Raw genomic sequence first — 16,546 nt, forward strand, 5'->3', positions numbered from 1 at the left:
GTATCTGCATGATTACCATCTGTTTGAGTGGAAATCAGCCCAAATCAGCTCGCTATTACTGTATGATCACGGCTATCAAAGTGAACGTGTCTATATGAATAGAGAGAGTGGATTATTTACTTTTATGGCACATTTGTGTTATTACCATTTGTATAAGTGGCCATCAGCACTTATTTGCATCGTAATTCATTGTAAAATATGCATCTCTAGCAATCTCAGGATTTTCTGTAATTGGCAAACAAAGTTAGATATTTTTTATTTTTCTTATTATTCTTATTTTTCTTACTCAAATTATTCTTATTGTATTTTTCTAGTGCTAAAATAAATCACTTATATGATGTCTTAGTTTCTGTCTAGTGTTTTATAATTGAAAAAAAACTATGCAGTGGTATGTTTACTGACTAAATAGTTTGTAATAGCATTACTTACCTATAAGGCCCTAAATGGTCTAGCTCCTGCGTACCTAACTAGCCTTCTACCACATTACAACCCATCACGCTCCCTAAGGTCACAAAACGCTGGACTTTTGGTAGTTCCTAGGATAGCAAAATCCACTAAAGGAGGTAGAGCTTTCTCACATTTGGCTCCCAAACTCTGGAATAGCCTTCCTGATAATGTTCGGGGTTCAGACACACTCTCTCTGTTTAAATCTAGATTAAAAACACATCTCTTTCGCCAAGCATATGAAAAATGTATCTTTTAAATTGTGAGTGTAGTTGCATCTGATCAAATGTGCATTTTTAATCTTTAGCTTGTGTTAAACTAATTTTACTTTGTTGGATCAGCAGCTATGCTAATGATGTCTCTATCTTGTTTCTATGTTTTGCCACGGGATTTACATCCCGTGGTAACTAGGATTTACACAAGCTTCAGTCTGGATCCAGAACAACTGAGAAGAGATGATGCTGACCCTCAGAGGACCCCAGATGATCCTAACCTTGAATCAACAAACAGAACTAACAATTATTGCTACATGTGTGACTGCATCATATGATAACTATTAATTAATAATATTGATAGTTCATCGTCTAGCTGACTACGTCTTGTATTATTATTATTATTTTTTATTTTTTCTAAAATCCTGTCAAACGTGCACAAACTACTAGCTACTACTAAATATTGTAGAAACATAATTTTCTGTAAAGTTGCTTTGTAACTATTTGTATTGTAAAAAGCGCTATAGAAATAAACTTGAATTGAATTGTATTTGTAGAAGCCTTCAATACTATTGGGAAATATATTTTTGTATATTTGGGGGTGGGGGGTCTAGACATAGTCTCAGAAAAATATTTGCAGGAGTTTCATTTTTCATGATATCTTATTTAGATTTGAAATAGAAACTCATGAGACATGTGGCTTTCAAACCATTACTTTTCTAGATTGCTCCAGGACTCATTTCAGGTATTTTTATATCAAATAAAAAAAAAATCCCAATCCCATAATGGGGGGTGCTAGCTAACAGGATCATTAATTGACTGTCTGCAACTAACGAAACACCATCACTGCGGTAAGGCAGGGCCTAATCATTTCATGTAGATACAGGGGGGTGGTCGGTCAATATGGATGTTTTATTTTTTGGTCAATGGTGATATTTAACTTTTATTGCCAAAATATGTAAAATCCAAGACATCATTCATTTTATTATTATTTGAAATATACTCAATGATGATGTTTTATATAGGGTTTAATATAATACAAATTTTACAATTCATTTTTACCTATTTTTTGGGCCCCCTGTCAGTCAGGGGCCCTTGGAATTGTCCTAACTTTTCCCCCCTAGCCCATGCGCAGACTACTTATACTACCGAAAGGGTACTCTGATGGTCCACTCCGCAACAAACATCGAGCTGTCTTTATAGGTTCAAGTAACAACGGGCTTTGCGGTTACCCGTGGTTACGAGTCATCCAAAAATATTTTTAATGATATTAAGGTCGCGGTCAGTCAGGTCGTTTGAAATAAAGATGCCAATTAAACCTTTGTCATTTATATAGTACTAGACACAATTTTGAAATACATAGGCCTACACTTTATTGGCTAAATAACTAGCACGAAGATAACACGAGCTTAGTGTGCAGGTAGAGATGGAGGCGGCGAGAGAAAAGGTGAAGACTGGGGAGCAACGGCGCTGTTTTTGGTAAAACATGATTTTGACGACTTCAAGTTTTGTTTTATAGAAAACTCTTTTAAAAAGATTTTTGTTTTGTATAAATTGGATCTTAATTTTGATCAATGTTTTATCAATGAATTGCCTGTTTTTAATAAATAAGAAGCAAATATATAGCAGACAATGTAATGAGGCTACGACACGATCACTTGCATTGCGAAATTCAGCTTGTGCCTAACAGATTTGAGAAATATAGGCTATATATTACAGAAAGCTTGAAATGTCTACTTTTAAATGAAAATATTCAAAATAAATAGCCTACACTCTTAGAAGAAAAGGTTCTATATAGAACCTTAAAAGGTTCTAGGTGCTACGTATTTGGAACCCCTGAAAGGTTCTATATATAACCCTTTTTAAGGGTTCAACTAAAAGAATCCTTTAGAGGTTCATTTATGATTATTTCTTTTGTCCTTTCTGGATTAAATATTTCATATAATTGACAAACATCAAGACCCTAAAATGTAAAAATGTAATTCACATAAAAAAGTCACCCATGAATACTAAAATGTTAGAACAACATCAAGTACCTCAAAACTACAAATCCATATTAATATAACTCACAATGGAAATATACAGATATAGAAGTCCTTCAAATCTACAAATTCATATTAATATCACTCATAAAGAATGTGAATACATAGATTAAAATTCAGATCAACATTTAAGAAAACATAAGTACTTCAAATCTACAAATTTACATTAATATCATTCATAAAGAATTGTAATTACAGATTCAAATTCAGATCAGCATTTCAGAATAACATAAATCGCCTCATATTTACAAATTTACATTAGCACTATTCATGAAATATCAAAGTATTATGATAATTGGTAATTGTTTTGTTTTTTTTGGGGGGGGGGGGGGGGTTTCTGGAGAGGGTATTGCTCAACAAAATTCATCATGTGAGTGATGTGCTTGGGGTATTCCACACTGAAGATGAAGTAAGTAGCAAAGAGGCACTCCATTGCCTCCATCACATCCATTTCTGCGCTCTCAATGTTGGCACCCTCCATATTGATGCTGGCTCTTTTTGCATGGAGGCGGTTTGAAGCTTCATGAAAAACTATAGTCAGAGTTGGCTTTACTGATTCCTGCAAGTTGGAAAACATATAAATTATTTGTGAAATTTTTTACCACAGTGGTAAGGGCCAATTCACCGGCTAGGTTGCACACGCAACTCACAAACAATCATGACCACAGAAACTACAAGATCAATGCAATATTCATTAATAAAATAGCTTGGATAGCATACTGAAAAACTAAAAAGCAACAATGTATCTGTTTTTGATTTAACTAAACATGCAGCTTGATTATTGAAGAGACACTACACAAACATTATTCACACATGCAGTTTCTCACTTTCTCTCTGTTGTTAATTTAAATAAAAATGCTATTCGTTCAAGCTACATCATTTCTGTATGAAATGCCTCCACGTCTTTCATTTAAATTGTGCAAATGTTTTTGTGAGAAACTGAGCAGCCCTCTCTCAATTTTAACATCTTTGTATTTCTCCTGATATTACAAAACAACTGTCAATAAGAGTTAAACATTCTTCATTAGAACATTATTCTACAAGAGCAAGACATTTTTATTTTATTTTGTTATCACATTCACAGAGCTACATGCAATCAAGTGATCGTGGCTGTCAATTCTTTAAAACTATGGCATCTCAAATATCTGCTCATCACAATGAACGTCATACAGTTTGGAACTCAAGTTCAGATAATTTTCTGAATTTCCCCCACCAACACAAAGACATGACATATCAAACTTACATTGTCCAGACAGAAGAGAAACTTGATGTTTTCTCTGAATAAAGATGGTAAGATTAGCAGTGCAGCATTTTTCTCCAGATCTGCAATATCAGTTTACACAAAAACAACAAAACAAAACAGGTTATTGGTACACATTATATTTTAGTGGTGATGGTTGTCTCGGTTTCATTCACAGTGTTTTTGGAAACCCTGTAAATTTGAATGTATAACAACATCTAAATAATAACATTATTATTTTGCTTATTTTTTAATTCAATTATTAATATATATAAAGACTTAAATATCACTGTAATTACTTAGTCAAATAAAATATTTATATAATTTATTTTACACTTCACTTTCAAACATTAATCATTAATTAGTATGTAAGCAGAGCAGCATCCAAAATCAAAGTACTTCTGCTGAGATTCTGAAGCTTACAATGGACACTTGTAATACTACTCCATGAGAACACAGGAGAGGATTTATGAATGGCAGTGAAGCAATGCAACTGGGGTTGTAAATATTTTTTAAAAATTAAATGCAAAATGTCTCAGTTCACATTACTTTAATCTCCGATCTCTGTGTGCAAGTGTTTTGTTTACATGTATGTCATTGCAGCAGCACAGTAAACTTTAATTGTAATTAAACTGACTGGAACTACCTGTGAATCAAAGTATTTTAATGCACACCTTTTAGCCAATCAGAATCAGATATTCAGACAAACCATGGTATAAATAGATTTATTACAGTAACCGTTCAACAAACCAAGCAACTAATGGTAGTGTTAAGGAAAAAAAGAACATACTTTTTGTGTTTGTGTAAATTTGATGAAGTAAACTGTTCATCTCATTAGATTTTTGATATGTTGGTGTAGTCAGGTTGTCTTTTACATAGTTCAGCATTTATCACAGTAATGTGCTCCTGAAAACTTAATTGATCTTCTCCAATATTTTCCAGGTTAAATATAATCTGAAAAAAATAGCAAATAACAAAATACCTATTGTATATCTACAATCTTCTAGCATTACTGGTCAATAACCAAGCAATTTTAAGACATTTCAGTGAAGAAGGATAAAACAGACAAACCTCCTGGGACTGGGTGGAAACCGGATTATCAGTACACAGAAGTACTGGAAAGTTTGCAGTCTTGCATCTTTTTGTTTGCTGAAATTAACAAAAGACAGTTCATAAGTAAAAATATAAAATAACTGAAAATCAATTATCAGTAGAATTAAAGCATTAATTCATACCCCCAAAAAAATCTACACATGACTTTTATTCATGGATGTCAAGAATAATCAAAAACTTGATTTGGCCGTATGTCTCATACTGCAGATTGTATGGCTGTTCTGTTCTGTTCTGTACTGTTCTGTAGGGCTGTTCTTCATTACCATTTGAGTGTGCGGTCAAAAACTAGCTTAGAGCAGTATCTGCAGTTAAAAACTAAGCTTAGGATCAGAAAACATTGTTTTGGAATTCAAAAACGTGCACTGCACTCGAGAGACAACGCTTCGTGAATATGTCGCGCAAATTCAAACAAATTGTTTACTTTGTTAAATTAATGAAAAAGAATGAGTTTATTACTTCTTTTTGATTATGTTTGATGATCAACAGATAAAACATTTTAATCCATAAATTGTTTAGTTGCGGTACATAATTTCACATTTGAATAAGTTCGGGAGTTCGGAGCGGCTTCGCGGATCATTTGAGTCAGTTTGGGGATCACGATTCATTTGAATCAATTCGGGAGTTCGGAGCGGGTTCGCGAATCATTTGAGTCGGTTTGGGGATCACGATTCATTTGAATCAGTTCGGGAGTTCGTAGCAGGTTCGCAATTCATTTGAGTCAGTTCGGTGATCGCAAATCAATTGAATCAGTTCGGGAGTTTGGAGCGGCTTCGCGGATCAATTGAATCAGTTCGAGAGTTCGGAGCGGGTTTGCGAATCATTTGAGTCAGTTTGGGAGTTCAAAGCGGGTTCGCGAATCATTTGAGTCAGTTTGGGGATCGCGAATCATTTGAGTCAGTTTGGGAGTTCGGAGCGGGTTCGCGAATCATTTGAGTCAGTTTGGGGATCGCAAATCTTTTGAATCAGTTGGGGAGTTCGGAGCGGTTCGCGAATCATTTGAGTTCGTAGGGGGTTCGCGAATCATTTGAGTCAGTGCGGGAGTTCAAAGCGGGTTCGCGAATCATTTGAGTCAGTTCGGGAGTTCGGAGCTGGATCGCGAATCGTTTGAATCAGTTCGGGAGTTCGTAGCGGGTTCGCGAATCATTTGGGTCAGTTCGGGAGTTTGTAGCGGGTTCTTGAATCATTTGAGTTAGTTCGGGAGTTCGGAGCGGGTTCGCGAATCATTTGAGTCAGTTTGGGGATCGCAAATCTTTTGAATCAGTTCGGGAGTTCGGAGCATAGACGTCTATGGGTTGTACACTCGAAATCAGAATGAATTGTGGGTAAAAAGCAGTGGACAAATGTAGGGAATGAAGTAGTTTACTCAGAATTCGGACAGCACTGCAAAATGACACCCCATATAGTGCACTATATAGTGGATAGTGAGCGGTTTCGGACACAGCATCCTTATTGACGCTGTTCAGTGAGTCTATGTGAACACAAATAAACCGCTGCTGACGTCACTGAATATGAATGAGTGGTGAATTTCTATTCAAAATGTGGCATAATACGGATTTATTATTTTGCACTCCTGACATAAATTACTAAATAACTGTCACTGCAACAATGTTTTATAAAAACATTGGCCAAAGGGGTTAAAGACCAGCATGCATCTAATATACAGGCATATATACGTTTTTCTCTCAACAGTTTACTTTAGATAGATTTTTTTACATAGCTCATCATTCTGAAAAGCAAGGTGTGCTCTGACTGGCCTGCTATCTTGTGTGTTGTGATTGGCTAAATACCTCATGCGCATTATGAAAATGTTATGCCACTTAACATACTGTGATGCAGAGTCCAGTGTGACCAGACAAAACCAACAAAACCCATTACAAACAAGGCATTTGTTGCATCCAGTGGGGACATAATTACTGATTATAATGACTTATACTGTCTTTTTACGGATTGGAAAAGCTGTAAGTCAGACTCGCCAGACTGTCCTTGCAAAGTTTGAATCGCCACATGTAGAAACGGCCTTTGTGCACAGCCTTCCCAGGATCAAGAAACAGTCCTCCATAAAATGAACTGCACGGATCTAAATATTTGGGTTGAACTGTTCTGGAACAGTGTTGTAAATACAACTTAACCACTGATTTCTACTTGTGTCCTCTTTTTGAAGACCAAAAGAAGTGGTTTCGCTTTCACAACGAAACACATAGCATCTCCATGACATGGCATCAGCAGCATTAGCCAGAATCAAAGTCACGCCTTCTTTCTTTGCGTAAACATTTGAGGGTGTTATACAAATCTTCCTAAATAGTGAAGTAGAGATGTGTGTTGGAGGGGGTGTGTTAGAACGAACTATTTTAAGAGGGGGTGGTGGATTATTAACTTTTACGAAGAATATCTCTTTGAAATTGAGACTTTAGTCTTTGCAACCTTACAGATTTTATTTATTCACCAAGGGCTTGTAACACTCCAAAGAGAAAGAAAAATTTAAATCACATCATATGACCCCTTTTAAACATATTAATAGCTGCAGAAATGTAGTTCAGGGAAATGTGTAGGCCTATATAGCCTACATTACAATGAAACTATTATATCAAACAGGATTGCCCCTTTTTATTTTTATTTTAACATATTAATTGAATAAAGACCAAATATTACCTGTTAGATTTGCACAAAACTAATTATATCTTATGTTTATCCACAGAAGACATCAGAGCCAGCGTGAAATGTCAGAAGGACTAACCGTGTCAAGGGTGCTCTCATCGGTAACATGAGCACTGATCTCCTGCTGATCGCGTGGAGCTGACCGTCTCAGAAATCGGTGAAACACATTTTTAAATAGGCGCTTTCTTTATAAATAAACCACAGATTTGAGTTTTAAACAACTACATTCTTGCCTGAAATACTTTAAAAACTACTTTTTATTGCACAATAACAGTAATATTTTGAAAATCATCCGAATAAAAATGGTGTCTGAAATCACAATGCTGCATGAACTCAAACAATCAGCATGTTTAGCGCCCAAGTCCCGCCCCTGACCTTCTGAGTTCTGGACCTTTCTGAAGGAACATTTTTTTATTTATTTAGTTTATTTAGATCCTGGTTCCAGTGGTGGAAACACACAGAGTACCAGCTCCTGGGTAAAGTTCCAGCAGTGGAAACATAGCTAAAGATGACAAAAACATTTGCAAATGAGCTTCCCTAATACCTCGAATGAAAATGATTTAATTATAATTGCTATTAGTATTACAAACAGTGCAAAATATTTATTTGTTAATTCAACTATGTGTTGGCATTTGTAAAATCACACAAAATTATGGGAAATCATGTCATGATATGGAACACATCATTTTACCTTTAAATACAGGATGGTTCTGTATTTTTAGGGATGGGGGCAACCCTATGTAGCGGTGGGGTTACGTGCTCCAATGAAAGTATAAATTTATATAAAATTATTTATATTTAATACAAAGGCAAGCAAACAATTAAATTAAGACAAACACCTGAAAACAATGGAGGACCTGTGTGTACCCTTAAAAAGGGGTACCCTTGAGCATCAAAAAGCAATGACCAAGGGCTCCTGAGCAAGCATCAATATGCGCTGAGTTGGGAGTAAAAACTTGTTGCAATGGACATTTACTAATGTTTTATTTGTGAATATGAGATTGAGCTGAAGAATGAAGGCTGTATCAGATGCAGACGCTCAATACATCTTTCTCTCTCATAATACTCGACATAATACAGTGAGCTTTAAATATAATAAAAAGCTTTCAATAAAGCAACTCGTTGTTCTTTTGTTACTAGTTCTAAATTGACTTTGTCACTAGTAATTGAGGCTTGGGCTCAGCTGTTAAACTGTCAAACTTTTAATCTGTGGTGGAAGAAAGTAGTTCTGCATACAAAATATTTTTTAGGATGCTCCATGGTTGTTTCTCATTTATTTAAACACTTGTGCCATTGAAAAGTTGTATATATGCAATATCACACGCATAGTCTCTCTATATATCATTATATTACTATTAGTTAAAAAATCTCAGTAGGTGTTTGATGGAGGGTCGCAGGTGAAGCTGTGTCTACCGCCTCTCCTCATCTACCCGATTTTTTTCCCATAGGAGCGGGCGCGGCTATTTGTAAATTTAATGTGTGTGACTTCTGGTGTTACCCACTTCCAGCTATTTTTAGCTTTGCAAAACTGCTAATTTTGCAGCTTGATATTTCAAACTGGTATGTCTAACCATATTATTTTAATGTAATACCTTAATAGTCTAATGAACACACTGGTTTGTAGTGCAAACAGTTTTTACAGTTAACTGCACTTTGTAATTACTTTCGTTGTTTCCCTACAGCCAGATGAATTGAAAGTCTTGCATACTGACAGAAAACAGCTTACTTCAATATTGACAAATACGGTGGATATAGCAGGACACGAGCTGAAAGTGAAAGATAAAGCGAGAAGCAATGCGTTTAAATGGTACAGCCATCCTTGATCACTTAAATCTGCTATGGAGCTTGTTTTTACTTAAAAAAAATGAACAAGGAACACATGAACTATGACTTCACACATCAACTATTACTAGTATTGTTTGTTATTCATTAAAAAACAGAAGCCCTGAATAGAAGCGTTCAAAAAAACACATTTTGATCGCTCCTTAAGACTGGGATGCAAACAAGACACAGATTTTATTGAATAAATAAATACATACAACTCACACACACTTATTGAGAAATGAATATTGTCTGATTACTTCTAGTGATGAAGCTTGATATAGCCTACTTTAGTAATTTTTTTGAATGTTAGTGATTGTGGTGAAACATCTACTATAGAATTGAATTATATTTGCTTTAATATGTTGTTTGCTAATTTATTTTATCAGAATACACTACTTCTCAGTTTCTGTCAATTAAAAAAGATTGCCTTTAAAATGCTGCAGTCACATCAACCAGCAGGTGCATATGTGCTGAATTTAAAGTAATTAGTAATGAATTACTTTTTTCTACTTTTCTTCAAAAGTTATTAATGACCTCCTTCAGACTGAATCGCATGAAACCACTTATGCATACGTTTTGTAAATTAATAGAAAGACAAACACAACTGCCTTCTTATAGAATATCTTCACTAAATACACTGCAAAATGTTTTTCGGTGTAAATTATATAAATGTAAAAGGACTGATGCAGGTATTAAAAGTCTTCAGAAAATATGAACACATTATAACAATTACTCTGGGAATGACGGTGCTGAAGACAAAAACAATAAATATTCGAATCAAGTTTATTGTATAGCAATTTTCACACTACATATTGTTTCTGAGCAGGTTTACAGATAATTATTGCTTAAATGTTCAGTTAATTAAGGAAGTATTCTTTTATAAGCCACAGATCAACATAATATCCATATGACAGTAATATATAACATTACAAGGTTAGTTAACATCATGCAGTCAGATAAGAAGACACATGTGTCAGGCAGCAATTACTTGTTTCTGTAATGAGTGCAATAAAAGGATAATATCTGTCAGTTTTGTATGTTGTATGTAAGTTGGTATCACCTGAAATCTGTTATTGCCTGAAATCTTTGCAAAAGTTAGATCCAAACTAGAGTTGGCATTGTCTAATTAAACACACCTAAAATAACCAATTACAAATAGCTTAAATGAAATTAACAACTCAACAATTGTAAAATGACACAATCTAAAATAAAACATTATTTTTTCATATTGTTAAAGTATACTTTGGTGTACTTATAGCTCAACAACAATACTAACTCTGCATTAGAAACACTTTATGATTTTGACTTAACTGTTTGGTAAGGGTTACATGTAAATTTATTTAAAGGTGATTAACACCTGTCTGATCACATGACTGAACATGACACTTCACTGCCTAGAACAGATACACTGGTTTTTTGACCAATTGAGAATCCGGTTCCCAAGACTTTCACCTCCACCCCGTTCACACCAATAGATGCACCCGTGTCAACTCCAAGCCCCAGTTTCACACCAAGTGGACCGGCTTTAGCTGATGCACTGGCAAGTTCAGCCCGAGCCATTGCTCCGACTCCAACCGCACTGGTTTCTGCACCAGCTGATGCGTTTGGACCTTTGGCATCTGCCTCAAATAAACTGTATTCAGCATGAGCTCTTCCAACTCCTGCTTCTGCATAGACTCCGGTTTTGGGAATAATCTTTCCTGCTTCGTCTTCCTGACCTTTCACATATCTTACAGCTTGAGCAAACTTGCCTTCTGCATAGGCACTTCCTGGTCTTTGAAATGTGTCATTTATGTTTGTTGTATTGACTATATCTTCATGACCTGATGTAGGTTTCACACTTAGTTCTCCTTTCTGCTCCTTTTCAGTAGATGTATCATGTCCTTCACCTGCAAATAAAACAAATCCACTATAATGTAGTGAAAGACAACACGTTTTATAAGCTATTTTTATCATAATATATTTAAAAATACAAAACTTGTCCCCAACAAGCCCCCCCCCCCCCCAAGTCAATCAGTAAGAAAATGTAACATTTAGAAAAAAAATACACAACTAAAATACAAAAGTAACAAATAATATTTTTTATGTAAGTAAGTATAGATTATTAAAATGCACTTACCATTATCGTGACAAGTTACAAACTTACAGATTTCATGGTAGGTTAATTGTAGGTTTTTGTCAGACATTTGTGGTTGTCGGTAGTTTATAGATCTCAGTTGGTGTTTGATGGAGGGCTGCAGTTGGAGCTGTGTCTTGGTCAGTAGAACTGCTCCTTATATAGCAGCACAAGCTGAAAGTAAAAGAGAAAAGCGAGAAGATATGCAATGCATTTAAATGAACATCCTATGTCCTTGATCACTTGAATCCGCTCTAAAGGCCGTTGTCACTTAAATAAATAAACAAACTGAAGTGGTAAAGCAAAGGGCACATAAACTTTCACTCACTTTCACTTTTACTAAACCATAGCTTGTATTATGAAAACAATTATTTTTATTAATTATTATTATTTACTAAAACTGTCTTGAACAGAAGAGTTCAAAAAATACATATTTTGAAAAAAGTGTATTTTGACAGTCCCTTAACAACAACAAAAAAAAGACAGTTGACAGTCCCTTAACAGCAACAAAAAAGATGACTATTTTACTAAAGAAAAAATTAAAACATTTACAACTCATTTATTTTATAAGCTGTAATTAATTTTCAAGTCACACTTACTTAATAGCCTGTATTTCTAGGTCTTTGAGTTTATGCTGCCATCACGTGCATCACGTTACGAATTATTGTAAATAGGAGTTTCCAAGTCAGAAATTGGATATGAATGATTTAAAACTGGGAAACTCTGAGATAACTTTGATATTGGGCGGGCCATAAACTGTGAGGAAATGTTGGATAACATTGGCCCATGTGGTGGAAAAATTAATTTAACTGCTTCTGTATGCCTATATATGCATGTGTTTTAAGAATTGCTGTGTGGGTTCAGAAGGATGACACCTGGGGGGAAACAGATGTCTGAGAATGACCTGAGAGGGTCATGGGGCCATATAGTGGGGGGACAATGCCTGAGGATGACCTGAGGGGGTCACCAAAGTCCTAAATGTGTGAGAAACAACCCACAGAGAGTGTGTTTTCACCGTTCTTGTTATGTGTGGAAAAGTACAGCTGTTGAGACCTTGACGCAGCAGAGGGATATAAAGTGGAGGACTGCCAGGGCTGGACTGGTAATCTGGCATACCGGGCAAAAACTTATGGGCCGGTCGATATAATATGATTTTTTTTTTTTTAATTGGCCAACGACCGGCCAAAAAAGGGAAGCAGGGACAGTGGCCCATTGGTTAATTTTCCATACTGACACTGGGCTGGCCCAATCATCTCTTAACAGGCTCCATCCCTCCCTCTCTGTTTCTTGTGTCAGATGCAGTCAGTGGCTCAGACAGAAATCGGTGGATTTACGATGGAGAAAAAAAAGCGCAAGGGGGGTGCTGAGAAGTTGCAGGCCAAAAAAATAAAAATTCTAGAGGTTGATGCATCAACATGTGCAAAAACAACTGACATGTTTAGTGCTGAAACTTCAGTTTCCAAGCCACTACCTGACGACATTTTGCAAAAACAGGTGAACATAGCACATGGAGTTGACTAGCCGTGGCAGCGCCGGCGGAACCCAGACAGAGGAGCAGGTTTCTGATAATGAAGTAAAGGAGGGACAGAGTGAGCAGGAGAGTGTATAGAAACGGTAAGCATGGTAGCTGATTAGTGAGGGAGGAGGATAGTGTGATTATTTAACGTTACCTAAATGAATGAATATTATAATAAGACAACACAATCATTGTCGCTATTATAAAGTCTGTCAGATTGTCACCTATTGCACTAGCCACTCAATCCTCTAATAAGTCAAATAACACAGCATAAGCTATTTTGCATTGTTTTTGGAGCTAGGTTAGCAGAGTTAACTTATTCAATTGCAACTTCGGCTGACTATTCTAATGTTAACCCTTTAAACCCCATAATGGCTGTACCGCCCTTCTCTAGAAAAACTTAAAATTATGCCATTTGATTATTTTAATTATTACTCAAAATGCCTGCGGTCAAAGCGCCCAAGCTATTTGGGGATTAAAACCCGCCTTGCATTTTGAAAGCTGTATATTTTAGTTTAGCTGTATATTCAACGAAGTAGATATTTTCTCATGTTTCTAATGAATTTCCAATATCATTAAAATGCAATATTAACAGTGAGTGAATAATATGAATATCATATATATTATTAGGACACTTTGTGTGAGTAATTTGGTAGTATAGTTTGTGTGACGAGTGGGGCGGGGCCGAGGGACATGGGAGCGAGGCCGGTGGAGTCATTGGAGATGAGCTACACCTGTTCGACCCGCCGGTCTCAAGGCCCACGGAGGAGATGGAAGGATATAAAACTGGAGCGACGACAGTGAAGGACGAGAGAGGACCAGGCCTGGGATTTTAGTTGTGTTTTGGTTTTATTTTGTGCGCACCAGTCGTCCGTAAGGGGCTGGTGCGCTGTTTTGTGTTTATTTTGAATAATTAAATGTTATTTGATTGTCCGCCAGTTCCCGCCTCCTTCTTCCGGATGAATATGAAAGGTTTTATCATTACAGTGGTGCCGAAACCCGGGAGAAGGAGGGACGCGCTGCTGAAGATCCCTCGCCGCTGTGGTGAATCCGCGGTGCCAACGAGCAGGCGAGGAGTGTGCCGCCATGGACGCTCGAGGCGGTGGGCTGGAGCGAGATGCCGGGGACGGGCGAGCTCGCTACCGGCCGCCCACGATGTGGAGAGACGGCTGCCGTCCGTGAGGGAGCGGAGAAGTCGGCGCCGTTCGCCAGGTGGCCGGAGCCTGCTGCCATCCGCCGGAACGGGGAGGAGCAGGGAACGGGGGACTCCTGCCGGCTGCCCAAAACCGGAGGAGCCGTCGCCGTCCACCGGGCGGCGGAGGAGTGTCGTGCCGTCCGCCGAGGGCCGTCCAGTGCCACCGCCAGGCACCGCGGAGGAGATCGCCCAGCTGGTGGAGGGCCGAGCAGCGGTGCGTCTGGGAACCGGATTTTTTTTTTTTTCTCCTCTCTCCCCTCTCTCGTCTCTGTCGCTCCTCCTTCCATCTCCTTTTCTCTCGCTTCGCCTGTCCTACCCCCAGGTTCCCGCAGGTCCCCGTGAGCGGTCCCCCCCGGAGGGAGGGAGGGGGGGGGAGTAGAGCGCAGTCTCGGGAGTACCCCCCGGCCTGCGAGGGGCAATGGGGGTATGTGACGAGTGGGGCGGGGCCGAGGGACATGGGAGCGAGGCCGGTGGAGTGATTGGAGATGAGCTACACCTGTTCGACCCACCGGTCTCAAGGCCCACGGAGGAGATGGAAGGATATAAAACTGGAGCGACGACTGTGAAGGACGAGAGAGGACCAGGCCTGGGATTTTAGTTGTGTTTTGGTTTTATTTTGTGCGCACCAGTCGTCCGTGAGGGGCTGGTGCGCTGTTTTGTGTTTATTTTGAATAATTAAATGTTATTTGATTGTCCGCCGGTTCCCGCCTCCTTCTTCCGGATGAATATGAAAGGTTTTATCATTACAGTTTGTTTTTCTTTTTTTATGGAAAGTATCTCAACAATGAGAGGTAAATGTTGTTTGGTGTCATATTAAAGAGGGTTTTGTGCTCTTTAAAACAAAGTAGTTGCTATACTTGCAATTGCAAACTAGTTTTTCTGCTGTCTGGTTCAATGGGAAAAAAAACATTTCTTTTTAGAATTAACAGTATTCTACATCCACATTCTATTGTGTTCTAAAGGATTAACTAGCTTTTATAACATGAAGCACATTGTCCATCTAGAATTGCTGCTCTTCAAGAATACAGGACTATATAACCAAAATGGATCGTTACTAAGTTACATTAGCATTTTATCTGACGCTTTTTTTTTAAATTGCTATATATGTCAGAGGTCGCACGCCTCTGGAGCAACTAGGGGTTAAGTGTCTTGCTCAGGGACACATTGGTGTCGCACAGTGGATTTGAACCCGGCTCTTTCACACCAAAGGCATGCGTCTTATCCACTGCGCCAACACCACCCCCACTAAGTGTACTTTTAATAACTCTTCCCAATAATTGTAATCATCTCTCTCTCTGTCCTTATGTTAGTCAAGCCAGGTTGAGTTAGCAGTGGAGGAGAGCACCTTTAATCACCAGGGAGTCAGTCAAGAGAGAGTGAGTACACTGGTCCACTTGCACTTAGTTCTCAGCTTTGTAGGGGTTTTTGGGAATGCAAGGTTTTTGGGAATGCAAGGTTTTTGGGAATGTACCAACCAGTACACCACCGCAAGGATGGTTATCCAGCCCTGAGGACTGCCCTCCCCTCTGGTCGCACTCTGCAGGAACTTGTGTTACTGTATGACTGTCTGACCTTCTTTGCAAAGAATAAAGCTTTCTTTTTCATTATAACTGAGAGTGAGCCTGTCTCTAATGCTGATGAGAGTTGATTTAATTTTGCCCCAACACCCATTAAAGCCTACAAGTCATAAATCAAAGATAAATCCTTGCAATTCAGGGATCAATTATCAATTATGATATTCTTAGAGACTCTCTATTTAGTTATCAAAAGGCAGTGAGAAATGCTAAAAATACTTACTTCTCTAATACTATCAGGGCAAATATTAACAACTCAAAACTCTTATTTTCTATGATTAATTCTGTAATTCAACTTTTGAGTAATCTGTGTCAAAAGTCCTTAGTTATTTCCTGTGAGGACATTCTGAATTTCTTTAGCCAAAAGATTGCTGATCAACGAGCACAGATTCCTCTGGTGAAAACTGATCCATCTGACTATCCTGCTTACATCGCTGAATTGAGGGTTTTTGAGCCAATTACCTTAACTTTGCTGCAGGATATTGTGCAAAAAATTAAACCAACATTCTGTGTAAATGATTTTATACCTAGTCGTTTGTTAAAGCAGACCTTTGAGTGCATATCACTGAATTTAGCACATCTGATCGACCAAAGTTTGACACAATCGACCATAAC

This window comes from Carassius carassius, chromosome 44 (genome assembly GCF_963082965.1).
Source record: "Carassius carassius chromosome 44, fCarCar2.1, whole genome shotgun sequence".
In the NCBI taxonomy this organism is placed as follows: domain Eukaryota; kingdom Metazoa; phylum Chordata; class Actinopteri; order Cypriniformes; family Cyprinidae; genus Carassius; species Carassius carassius.